General features: G+C 35.9%; 1 pseudogene; it reads right to left on the reverse strand.

The window, feature by feature from the left end:
- Positions 1–728: 728 nt before the first annotated feature.
- On the reverse strand, positions 729–3,437 carry LOC111879458 (DNA topoisomerase 6 subunit B-like; annotated as a pseudogene).
- Positions 3,438–7,575: the final 4,138 nt, after the last annotated feature.

A 7,575-nucleotide genomic window follows, 5' to 3' on the forward strand; every position in this document is an offset into this window, starting at 1 on the left:
CTGAACCGATCATCATATGCATCCACCTGAAAACCAGTAATTGTTTTCCAAATCGCTATATTCAATTTCCACACATAAACAAACCCTAGTCCAAACATCAATTTCAACATACCAAAAAACTCAGATGAACAAAAAAAACCCAGATAAACAGAATGTCCCATAATCTTTGTTCCTTTATGAAGAAAACCCAAATAAACAAACTGTTACCCTTATGAACAAAAGCTCCAATAATTGGAGACCTGCAGCCTATTCCATTGCCATCTAATCTTATATTAATCCCGCCTAACACAAAGAAACAAAAATCAAATTTACAAATAATTATTAAAGCAAAGCAAAACTTTAAAAATATTTAGATACCCTTTTAGCTTGTTCATGAAGATCTTGAGCCAGCTTTTCTTTTGTCACTACTTCAGTATTTGAACCATTCAATTGTCGGCGAATCTCCAGTATGTTAGCATGAGCAGTTGAAACTTGGTCAATATAGCTACAGCCAATTTAAAAACATAAATTATTATTAACTTGAGAGAATAACAAAAGTAATTAATATCTCACAGATATAAAAGATGATCAACTTACAAATCCATATTTTGTTTAATTATTAGGGACTTGAGCTGGTTGCAGCAATCTTCAAGGCAAGTCTAAAAAATAACATAGAGGAGGACATTATTATTATTATTATTATTATTATTATTATTATTATTATTATTATTATTATTATTATTATTAGCCTAATAAGGAAGCAAAATATTGTTAACAAAAACGCCAATTTTTTCCTGCATCTTATTAATTTTGTATCTTTTCCACCTTAAAATTCCATAGCAACAAATTAAAAAAATTGCTAGTAAAAGTGAAGATTGAAAAACATAAAACAACAACTCTTACTTGATTCTCTTCATGGCAGTTGTGGTGACAACATCAGCATCTTGCTCAAACAGCAGTGGCACACGGTTTGCAAACCGGAAGATATTTATACCCTACAATTTTCAAACGTGAAAATCTTTTTACTTATCATTAATTAGTGTGATTTTACACAAAATTTATATAATAACTCACCTGCTTGAAGTATTCTCCTCCCAGACTAACTCCAGCTTCTATAATGAACGGGTGTCCTTGATATACTTGAGCTCTGAAATGTAGCCATTTTTTAAACATGGTTGATTATGAGTTTATTTTAGATATGGATGGATTTTTACCTTTTTGCCATATATGTTGCAACCACGTTCGGCTGCAGCACCTTATATATACTCTCGCCAAAGTAGTTCTCTCCTAAAGGTGCAAGACACTAGAAAGAAGCAACATTAAGTTGTTTTTATGAGCTTAATGGGTGAAGCTCTTAGATAGATATATGTTTAGAGGAGGAAACAGTATCATACATTGCTACTAGGATCATCAAATTTGGTATGTTGAAACAACTGATGCATGCAAGCAATTTGTTGGAGAGTCAAAGAGTTGACTTGTGTTTCGGAGGTGACATCCGGACCCATTTTTGCTATATAAATAAAACATCATCATGATAAAGATTAACTTTTAAAAAACAAGTGAGTGTGTACTAAAATTGTTTTAAATATACCGATTAATCTTTTAGCTTGTGCCTTGGGAATGTTAACAAATTCATGCTGAAGAAACTCCAGAAGATTCTGATTTTTAGTTTGACCAATCAGGCGTTGGATGATATGCAGTGAATCAACGGCTAATGGATGGTACTTTGTTTCTACAGGAACTGGAGGCATTTCCTCCGTCAATCTTGGATAACTTTTCTCCACCACACCATTACCATTTTCACTACAGGAAAACAAACTTTAATCAACAAACAAGATGTGAAATTATGCTTTTATACAAAAAGACTCTACTCACTCTGGTGTAACTGCAACAAATCGAAACTTGAATTCTGCATAAGGAGTAATAACTGCCATTTGGCGCATATACTCCAATATCTTCGACTGCATACATAAATCATATATACATATATGTTAATGTTAATTTAAGAGATAATTACATTGAACAAAAATGATACATGATTTACATACACCATATGCTGTCCAGTTTCCCTCAATTACAACTTTGATCTCAGCTCCATGCCAATTCTCCATGCCACCTATCTTTTCATGTAAATGGATATGGGGAGTGTTTCTGATCATGGAAAATTTTCAATCAAAAGATTATAATATTTAATTCAAAAAAATAACATTTAAGAACAATACCTATAAATGTCTACATCCAGAATGCAGCGCGTAGCGTAATTTTCATTCTTCATCGATGAGCATATCTCAATAGGTTCACCCCATACTTTTTCCTCAATAAAACTGCATCATCTTTATATGTTAGCTAGAAAGAGTAACATGACAATGCTATAGAAAGAAACTTAAACTACAACTTATTGGATAACTAAACCTCGTCCAAACATATTCGGGATAGCATCATGGGGCATTCCTTTTCCATTATCCTACATACAAATTTCAAAATGTATGATAATTTATGGGAGTAAATTAAAGATGAAACTAACTAATACAGCAACACAAGGTTTGAAATGGAAAATATTATGTTATCTTCACACCATACAAGTCACCCTGTAATAACCTGAGGGGCCCTTCATGGGTTTTGCAGCAGTTTTCTTCCCAAGTGCTGAATTTTTGCCAAGCCGTTTCTGATAAGATAATAACAAGAAAAATGACTTATGTGAAAGTTTAAATAGAATTTAGTGTTTCAAATCTATTCACAAACCTCACTATCCTTTACTGTCTCAACATCGTCATCAATCATGCTTCTATTAATCTCCTCACTGTGATACATACAAAAAACAATATGATAAAAATACAACTATAACATATACTATTATTAACACTTACATTGTTACTTCGACCCTTGGAAGCTCCCCAATGGACTCTGCAGAATCAAGTGCATTTTCAACAAGTTCTCGCACCGTACTCAGAAGCGATTTTCCAGGCTGAAACTCAAATACAACATATAAAACGTTAAATACATAACAACAACTAATTGCCTTTGATGTTTTATAGTATCTCGTAATAGATCACATCAAGTCAAGTTATACTCAATCATTCATAACAAAACATATACGAGATTACGCAATACGTTGTCAAACCCAGCAATGTTCTTATTCTCCGCAAAGAACTCAGCAAGAGTCTCCGAAACAACCAAAGGACACTCTGAAAGAACCAAAGGAGACTCTGAAACAACCAAAAGTTGAAATTAAACTACAATCAATACAATACCATCTCCCATCTCCTGGTATCGAGGTTGAACAAGAGAGATACTAACTCTGATTAAGATCATTAGCTTTACGTTTCCGACTTGTTTCACTCCCTCTGGACTCCATCGGAGAATTCTTCTGATCAATCAAAATTAGGGTTTTCAAAGAGGGCGCTGTTTTCGTCTCGCTGGAGAGCGAATAAACGACAGTTTTTGTACCAGATGTAAAAGAGAATGTTCCAAGAGGTTTTTTTTTTTTTTTAATAATTAAAGTAAAAAGAAAAAACTTCGGTTGTGATTCACCACAAGGAAAAAGGCCATTACCGGCGACAAAAGTCGCCGTTAAAAGTCCCAAAAGTCGCCGGTACTGATAATAGCGGCGACGCGTCGCCGGTAATGAGTCGCCGCTACTGCCTCGTCGCTATTGATCAGTTTGTCGCCGCTAATGATAATAGTCGCCGCTATTAGTATGTCGCCGCTAATGAGTAGTGTCGCTGCTAATAATGTTGTCGCCGGGAATGACATTTGTCGCCGGTAAAAGTGTCGCCGGCAAAAGTGTCGCCGGTAAAAGTGTCGCCGGTAATTTGTTTTCAATTTTTTTTTAAATAATGATTTTCGTTGCCGGTGATAATATCGCAAGTAAAAGTGTTGCCGGCGATAATATCGCAGGTAAAAGTGTCGCCGGTAATAACAATATTCGATTAAATATCAAAACCAATAGTGTCGACGCTAATTACAAAACAAACATCCTATTAAATATCAAACATAATAGTGTCAAACAAACATCCTATTACAAACAAACATCCAAAATACAATTAAATATCAAAAGTCATACTATCCGAGTAGCAAAACAACAAACTTTTTACAATCTACTAAGTAGCAAAACGAGACAACATATGCAAATAAAACCCATTCTTACGTACTCTCTTCGCCGTTCCCATCGTTTCCTTGATTATTTTGGGATTGAAAAAACGAATAAAGCTCATCCCTACATGCCGGGTCGGCGAGCATTGCACGAAGATTTTCCAACTACATAATTAATAACAATATATATAAACTTATAAGTTAGATCGTCAAACATAAACAAAAACTATCAAAATGCATTGTTATTTTTAAAGTAAGATAGAAAACCAAAGTACATTGCTATATTTTGCACTTGGGACAAAAACCAAATTACCAAACTTTTTAGCAAATAACCACCACAAAACCAAAACTACCAAATCAACATGCATTTTACGATGCTAAAGTAGATTGCTATTTTACCTGTGATGGTTGTGATGGTTGCGAAGGCTGTGGAATCGTCGGGAGACCAGAAGGTTTGCGGCCAATGTCTCTAATGTGGCCACGTCGCTCTCCTAATACTTTCTCGAACGTAGCTCTTTCTTGAGTTGGCGTAAACTCACTTTCACCTTGAGTTTGTTCTAGCAGCTCTTCAACTAACCGATTCTGTAACTCCCAAAAGTGAGTAACAATTAATTATAAATAAACATTTAAATATATGATAAAATTATAATTAAATACTTACATATTGTTGTTCCGATTCAGCAGTAACAAATACACCATTCTTATCGGTATGAGCTTTGCGAAATGTTTCCACTCTCTTAAGGTTCTGTTTAAGTTTAAAAATTAGATTATATTTTAAATAAATAATTACATGTATCGTACGGTACCTTTTTATAGCAAGTACTGCTATACGAGCTCGAACCCCCACGATTCACAATTGTTTGCTTTTCACGGATTTTTTTGTTCCTTTCTGAAGCAATTTTGTGTTCGTCAGTTTGAAAATACTCAACTGTCTTCTCCCAGTTATCAACAAGCATACCATCCGGAGGATTTGCCAATGCTCTCGGGATATCTTCATACCCTCCGACCATCTTGAAATATTCTTTTGCGCCGGCTTTACGCTCTCGAAAACCTCTTAACAAGGCTGCTTGAAAACTCTCTGTCAATAAAGTAGCTTGTGCATCCTGGTACATTTGATTGAGATCAAACTTTGTCTACAATAAAAAAAAAGTTAACCAAGTAAGAAACAATTATAGTTAAACTTATAAAATATATTTAAATAAATAATTACCGCTAAATGTTGTAATACAGTGTCCTTTATATCAGGGGAAACTCTTTTCCAACTCCATTTGTCGAAAGGGACCATCTGCCACATTGTTTTCCCAACTTCTCGGGAAAACATGTCTCCCGCCTCTCCTACGGGATTAAATGTGATATCCCTATCAAATTGCATGGCTATTGGTTTCCCCTGGTTCTGCAAGATTGCTTTTTCAAGCTTTATATTTTTTGCTTTTCCTCGAGCTTTCCTTCGGGCACGTCCCTCAACTACAAATGTAATTAAAAATTATTAGAAACGACATTTAATTTATGATAATTGAACAAAAATAGTAAATAAAAATTCATGATAAGACTTACCGTCCTGCTCGTGCTGGCCAGTACCTCTACCACCTGGGAAAGGTGGGTCCTCAGCTCCGTCTCCCCCATGTCCACGACCCATGACAGCAGCCATGGTAAACATAAACAACAGCCACACTCTCATCATTTCCTGAAAAATTATAAGATATACAAATACAATTTTTATTATAGATACACATTACATAGAAATAAACATTTAGATAGGAATAAACATTTAGATAGGAATAAACATTTCCATTTAAACTAGAAATCCAAATACAGTTCATATTACAAACACATATTACAAATACATATTACATAAGAACTATTCTAATCAGAATCTTCCTCATATCCTTCAGTGTCTTCTTCGGTATCATAGTCAGAATCGGTGTCATCGTAATCAGTATCGCAATCAGAAACATCATTGACTCTACCAGTTGGCGGAGGAACTTCAGATGCACTTTCTACATCAACAATGACTCTAGGAATGTTTTGAAAGTACATGCTGAAATCGATAAAAAGCGGAGCATCGGATGAAGAGATATTTTGAAGTACATCGACATCGTCTACATTTTCGTGTGAGACATTGTCAGCATTTTGAACAAGGTCATCGTTCGATGGTAGATCCCAAATACTTCGATGATTAACATGCTCGACAACACACCGATGGTTATTGTTTGGCTCTCTGATGTAGAACACTTGTTTGGCTTGTGACGCATATATGAGTTGATCATCTTTGTATGCTTCGTGTCGTGTGTCGATACTTGTGAAACTATCACTAGAAATAACTCCTGTTCGAGTATCAAACCACTTGCAACGAAATAGTACAGTTGAATAATCATGTGTATACCTCAACTCTATAATCTCTTCTAACTGGCCATAATACTTCTCGCCTTTCTCACCCATCGCTAAAACCCCAGAGTTTTGTGTTGTACGTTGTGTGTCACGACTAAGTACCATAAACCTAACACCATTGACTATGCATGCGGTGTAAGAATAGGCATTCATTTGCGGGCCCATTGCAAGAACCGACAACTCTTTGTGGAATTCTGGAGATTTTTCTATTTTCATTTGATGAACCTAACAATTATAAACCTACCCTTGCCCACTCCAACCCGATAAACTACTACGAGCTGGCCAATCGTTTATTGTCCACAACAACATAGCTCTCATCGTGAAGAATGTGTTTGTCGCCGCATCTTTAATACGTACGCCTGAGTTCCACAAATGTTTAAGCTCTTCCACCAACGGTCTAAGGAAAACATCCATATCCTTACCTGGAGCTTTCGGTCCTGGAATCAACAAAGTCAACATGAATGATGACTCTTTCATACAAAGCTAGGGTGGCAGATTGTATGTGGTGAGTATGACCGGCCATGTGCTATGTGGATTACACATGTTTCCAAATGGATTGAAACCGTCAGCTGAAAGACCTAGGCGTACGTTATGGGGTTCACTCGAGAAGTCGGGGTATTTTTTATCAAAATCTTGCCAATGTTCCCCATCAACAGGATGAATCATCACACCATCTTCTGAACGTCTGGTACTATGCCAAATCATATTTTTGGCAGTGTGCCTCGAACAATATAAACGTCGTAGTCTAGGGGTCACAGGAAAGTACCGTAACACCTTATGAGGTACTTTCTTACCCTTGGTGTTTTTATCGATCCATCGGCTCTCTTTACAAACGAGACAAACTTGCAATGAATCATGTTCTTTCCAAAAGAGACAACAATCATTTTTACACACATGTATCGACTCATACCCCAGGCCAATAGACTTTAGTTTCTTTTTGGCTAGATAATGTGAAAGGGGAACCTTGTTGCCTTTGGGAAATGCTAATTGCAAGAGCTCAAGGAGTTGATCAAATGAACTATCAGTCCATTTGTTGTTCACCTTGATATGCATTAACTTTGCAAGAAACTCAAGGGAAGAAAAGATGCAACCAGTATACAATTGAGTTTCCATTTC

The sequence above is a fragment of the Lactuca sativa genome, chromosome 1 (assembly GCF_002870075.4).
Source record: "Lactuca sativa cultivar Salinas chromosome 1, Lsat_Salinas_v11, whole genome shotgun sequence".
In the NCBI taxonomy this organism is placed as follows: Eukaryota; Viridiplantae; Streptophyta; class Magnoliopsida; order Asterales; family Asteraceae; genus Lactuca; species Lactuca sativa.